Below are 6,183 nucleotides of genomic sequence, written 5' to 3' on the forward strand. Positions count from 1 at the left end.
GCGGGGCGCGGGGATGGAACTCGGCAGGGTGCGGGAAGGGACTCGGTAGGGCGGCGGGGGAGGGGACTGAGGCAGGGCGCGGGCAGGACGCGGGGAAGGGACTCGGGCAGGGTGCGGGGAGGGACTCGGGCGTGGTGCGGGAAGGGACTCGGGCGAGCGTGGGAAGGGACTCGGACAGGGCGCGGGGGGACGCGGGCAGGGCGCGGGGGGCGGGGACTCAGCACGTCAACGTGCAGCACAGCGCTTTCGCTTTGTCGGGACAAGGCCAAGGTGGGGCGTTCGAAAGGAGACGACTCGGCGAATTCGGCTATCTGAGCGCCAGACCAAGTTGGGACAAATAAAACGCTAGATGAGGAATTACGAAAAAGTTGTGTTTCAGGATCGCAGAGGGCCCAATTCGGGGTTTAAGACGCTGATGGATTATTGACAATGTCATGGCACAGGTAGACTTTTTTGGCAATTAACTCGGGTAGCCCAAGTGGCCAACAAGTTCAGCGACACCCAGACCGCGTTACCCCACTTGAAATTGAGGTTCTTGAAAGAGAATGCACTTCGACGATGCCGGTGGTTTTGACCCGCGTGCGCAGGATGTCCTGCTCAGTCGGCTGGTAGTCCTTGGCGCCCAGCCGCTCCAGCTCGTCCAGGAAGCTGCGCACAGAGAGCACACCCAGTCACCGCCTGAGTATCCTGAACCCAGCACCGGCGGCCCCATCAAGACGGCGCCAAGACGGCACGCGATGCGCAGCGAACAGCCGTCACACCGAGCTCCACCAGATGTCGCGTCACGCGCTCGGACACGTACGATCCGCAGACACGCCTCATTAGACAGCCCAACACGAACGACGGGCAGCCCAACGCGTCGGGTCGCCACCTAGTGTCATCGCCAATAGGCTTCATCGCGACACATAGCTGGTGACCTCGATCACCTAGGTGATGGGTGACGTCATAGAGCGCGCGGTGGAAAATGTCGCCTATTCGTCAGGTACGCGCCTTATTGACATCTTGGGCATCTCAGGCATTTTGAACATCTTAGTGACACCTTTGAGACCGGTGCTGAATAAACGTCAGTACGGCTGGCATGTTCACCGAAGCGGAGTATAGACACTCAATATTCTTGACGTCAAGCACCCATGCGAGGCATCAATACACTTCTAACTTCGTGCGAAACTGATAAAGTTTTACCTTCCCGGCATCACATACTGCGTTATTGATAAACGTAGCCTTGTTGGCACTACATATATAAGACCCTATAATTTCTGGCTAAACAGCTTAAATCACGAATTTGACGGCATTAGTACGCGCCATAGACTTCAGTCCGATTCCCTGCGTGAAAATAGGGTAAATTGGGCAGTGTAAATGCATGTTTAGCGAAAAGATCGATTGCCTCTGCATCCGTTTCTTTTTCAGTCTTCCATTTTTATCTTCGGTTGCTGCTTTGCACTGCTGGTCCACTTTGGCGACGACTGATCAGGCGGCGGCATGGATAGTATGGTCACTTTGGCGACGACTGATCAGGCGGCGGCATGGATAGTATGGTCACTTTGGCGACGACTGATCAGGCGGCGAGGATATATGGTCACTTTGGCGACGACTGATCAGGCGGCGGCATGGATAGTATGGTCACTTTGGCGACGACTGATCAGGCGGCGGCATGGATAGTATGGTCACTTTGGCGACGACTGATCAGGCGGCCGCATGGATAGTATGGTCATTTGTCTTATCCTGGCGGACCGGAAGGATTTCCTCTCCACTACTCACTTTTCCGTTAGTATGCGCCCGAGTGGCCGGTTGGATACCCCTCGCTCGGGTGGGGGTCAATTTGACCCACTGAGGTCTCAGAAGTCAGAGAGCTAGAGGCACCAAATTTACGGGGTGTGTTCGGCTGCACGTGAACATACTTGGGTCAGTTTTTAGGTTCCTAGGTCATAGCCTTTGGGTCGAACAAGGTCAAACACGGTCAAACCCTAGGTTGGTGTCCAAAATGCCAACAGAACCAAGATACCTGTTCTAAGCAAGAGGTCACATGCTCATTTCAGGTTACTGACCTCGTTTGACCTCTCGAAGGTCATGGTGACCAAAATTATACAAGATTGCCTTGAGTTTTGCATTTCACTAAGCGGCAAAGGCTATGCTATGCGATATGCTCTTAAACACAAAATGTTGACCTGGGTCATTTTAAGTCAGTGGCCTATTTCGACCTTTAAGAAGAAGTTTATGGACGATGTGTAATGCCGTTACTGTTGTCAATAAATCTAAAATGAGCACCAGAAACTATCTCATATAGCAGGTTTTGACAACGGTCTGACGTTTATATCTAACCCTAAGTCAATGGAATTTGTTCATTTGATTGTTGTGCTGCCCAAGGAAGTATCTCAGAGATGCATGATATCGTCTTACACTCCACTGTTGCATCAGATTGAGCGATCCCTGAAACTGACTCCGCTGAATCCATGGCCTGAATTTGACCTGCCGGAGGTCAGCGACCTTACAAGGTACATCTAAATTTTTGATACCAAACTATCCACTATTCGATTGTCCACAGCTATGCAAAAATGGGCGCGGCTACGCCGCGCCTTTCTAAAACCGGTCCGGAAAACCTTTGGAGATCAAATTACCCCCACCCGAGAGCGTGTCAGTGACGACCACTCCGCCCAGATAGCGCCTCGTCGTCGACACGCGCCACGGCCAGCCTTCAATGAATACGGCGGAGCTGATGCCGTAAATAGCGTCCGCATCCGCCAGGCGGTGACAAATACGGCGCCTCCCGAGACAGTTCTGGCGCGGCCCAAGTCAGATTGGGTCAAATTGCCGTCATTTTTCTCGCCGCCTGAGCCCGTCAACCAGAGAACATTGGTGTCGTCAGGAGATAGGCGCAGCTGGTGCCGGGGCGGTGGTACTAATTGCACCTCCCGCCGCTGCAACCAACCGACGCGACGAGCTCGAGCATCCAGGAATCGCGGACGTGTGTGTTCAGAAATCACGGATGTGAAGATTAATTTTCAGCGGTGGTTTGTTCAGAATCGTGGGATGCATTTGTTCAGAAATCGCGAGCGTTGTTTATTCGGAAATCGTGAGATGCATTTATGACGTGTGGCGCTCCGCATTGGCGTTCCGCATTGACGCAACTGACGCCAAACTACTATCTTTTCGAGTGCCCGTCTTACACGCCGCACTGCAGCATCCAGTGGCCAACCGAGTGGTAGGTGTGGCAGACCGCCAATCGCTAAAACTCAGCGTCACCATATTCGCCTGTCGGAGGCCAGGGATATCTTTGTCTACAACTTGCTTACTGGCGTACAGTGTGTTGTGACGCCTATTGTTGAAGGACCCATGACGAGAAATCACTCGCAGCAATCCATTCGTTCGAAATTCAAAACGAAGCTCAAGGTATACCGACGCTTTTCGGAAAATATTTTACAACATTACATATCAAATTTAAAACAAACACCCCTTATGTCCAGTTCAGCACGATAATGAAAAATATCATTATCCTAATTCAGCTTGGCTTTATACGGTCGGTTTTACGTCGCGAGTAAGCGCCTCACTGTCTTATAAACGCGCTCATTTAGGATTTGTGTGCTAAGCCCAGTGAAACTGACCGGCGCTGATGAAACCCGGGTGATTTACGGCTTGTGTCTATTGAGCCCAGACCCACTGAGATGGCCCCCGCATCGTCCTGTGTTAATCGTCTGGATTTTCCTCCTGGACGCAGCATCTTATTCCTCTAAAAACGCCAAAAGCTTGTAGGCAGGACGCGCCAGACGTTGGGATTTTACGACGCACTTAACTGTTGAGGCTATACGGCATCGTCTGTCTTTCACCTAGGATGGAAGGGCGGACGCCGGCAGGAATTGAACCCACATATCTCTGGGCCGCAAGCAGCACAGCTCAACCACTATACTGCTGAGCCCCCCTACAGGCGGGGTGGTCAAGCCAGTGGGCACTGGCAGTTTCCCATACTTGCCGGGCAAATATTTGTCTCGCTAGGAACAGAAATCCATTCACTCATTAAGGACCGAGCGGTCATTCTCTAGCCCTCATTGGATACAACCCCCTTGTTCCTCAAATGTGCGTGCACTGCCCAGTGGTGTGAAGTCACTGTGACTGCACTTCACTGGCGGGGCGACACGGCTTGGTCCAACAATGCCGGACCAAAAACAGAAGCGGATTAGCCCGCGAAATAGGCGATTCAGAGCCGTAAAAAACGCGATCACCATGCCACAAGAAGTTCCAGCATTTCTCGCCAGGGCACCAAAAGCGAAACAAAAAAATCAACAAAGCCGGATATGCACGGCGGTCATTAGAGCCCTGCCTCGTGACTGTGTTAATCCACTGGTGGTGGGTGGGTGAGGTAACCCCAGACAGGCTCGACCTCGAGCGCTGGTAGCCAGGCTGACCCGTTGTTCAAGGTCACTGGGCAGCAGCTGGTTAATCAGATCCGCCAGTCGGCAGCCCAATGATCAGATCCGCCGGCGGCACAGCTGGTTGATCAGACCCGCCCGGGCAGCAGCTGGTTAGATCAAATCCACCGTGCGGCAGCTGGTTGATCAGATCCATAGGCGGCAGCCGATGAATCAGATCCGCCGTGGCGGCAGCTGGTTGATCAGATCCACCGGGCAGCAGCTGGTTGATCAGACCCGCGGCAGCAGCTGGTTGATCAGATCCGCCAGTCGGCAGCTGGTTGATCAGATCCGCCGGGCAGCAGCTGGTCGTTCAGGTCCACCGTGCGGCAGCTGGTTGATCAGATCCGCCAGGCGGCGCCGAGGCGGCGCCCGCGCTAACCGCCGGCCGGCGTTGATCCGGCGGCTGCAGTAATGACCCGGGCCCGGCCGCCGGCGCCGGCCAAACGACCTGGTGGCGTGCCGGCCGCCATCCCAGCCCGGCGCCGGGTCAGGTGGACCCAGACAGGTTGCCACCCGAGGCCCCGCCCCTCCCTTCCCCCTGCCCATACGTGACGCCCGGCGGGTCGCGCGCGGGTCGGCTCGGGTCAGGAAGGGTCGCACGCGGGTCGGCTCGGGTCAGGACGGGTCGCGCGCGGCAGGCACGGCTGAATGCCGGTCCGTTCTTGTGCGGCCGTGTCGGTGTATTCGCGCATCGCACCCGCGCTGCATTCCATGAACTCCGCCTTGCTGCGCCTGGCAGGTGGCGAATCTAGCCGGCTGCACGGGCTGTGTTCAAAGGTAGCGCGGAGCATTTCGAGCCTGGAAAACGCGGAAATTTTGGCGAGGTCCAGAGACCGCAGGTTAGCAAATTTGTCACGAGAACGGCGATGTAAGAAACATAAGATAAACGTGGATTGTGGGACAGCGCTACGCTCATGCAGCCCATATAAGGAAAGCAAATTAGGTTGCAAAAGGACAGACTGCACGTTGGGATTTATAGATGCGTGCGCCGTGGCCATGTCCGTATCCATTTATCCACGCACCTTACAAAACGACCTCGTTCCCCTGGCAATAACTCCGCTATGAAATGCCCTGCCTGCCCCGCCACCATACAGGTACTACACACCTGCTGCGCGCAGAATCGATAGCATATAACCTCGCCATCTGTCGCCGATCTTAAAGCAGGTGCTTTCAGAGTTAAGTGAGTTCGTTCAACAAATAAGACTTTGTTTGGCCAGATCGTTAAGAACGAGCTACCAATGCTGCGTGGACCCCGGTCAACCCACAACTCACCGTCCAGCCCGCATGACCGAGCCGATGGTCCAAATGCTGCGGGAATCACGTTCACTACATAACTCACCGTCCGCCCGACGTCGTCGGGCCGGAGCCCTTAATGACGTCACACACATAACTCACTATTTGGCCGAGTCGTTCAGCTGATACTCGTTGGAGCGTCCGAAACATTCCTGAACGCCGGTGTCCATCCAGAGCCGCTTCATGGCCGCCAGCAGCTCGTCGCTGAATGGCTCTGTGTCCTCCATCCGGGAGATGACGTCCATCACCATCTTGGCGTCCGGCTGCCGAGAGAAAATAGCGCCGTTTTCAGTGTGGAGACCTGCATCTCATTGTGGGAGCGCCGCGTCGAATGTGAGCTGTGGGTGACGAAATGTGAGCTGTGGGTGAGAAAATGTGAGCTGTGGGTGATGAAATGTGAGCTGTGGGTGACGAAATGTGGGCGGCTTGAACACACGTCACGACCGAAACTCGACACCAACAAACACATGCACGGAAGATGTAGCCA

The 6,183-nt window shown here is 54.8% G+C and overlaps 1 pseudogene; it reads right to left on the bottom strand.

The window, feature by feature from the left end:
* LOC119106075 (guanine nucleotide-binding protein G(o) subunit alpha-like) overlaps nucleotides 1-5,959 on the bottom strand; it is a 10,686-nt pseudogene extending 4,727 nt beyond the window's left edge.
* Nucleotides 5,960-6,183: the final 224 nt, after the last annotated feature.

This window comes from Pollicipes pollicipes, unplaced genomic scaffold, assembly GCF_011947565.3.
Source record: "Pollicipes pollicipes isolate AB1234 unplaced genomic scaffold, Ppol_2.1 Scaffold_6138;HRSCAF=7277_pilon_pilon_pilon, whole genome shotgun sequence".
NCBI lineage: Eukaryota > Metazoa > Arthropoda > Thecostraca > Pollicipedomorpha > Pollicipedidae > Pollicipes > Pollicipes pollicipes.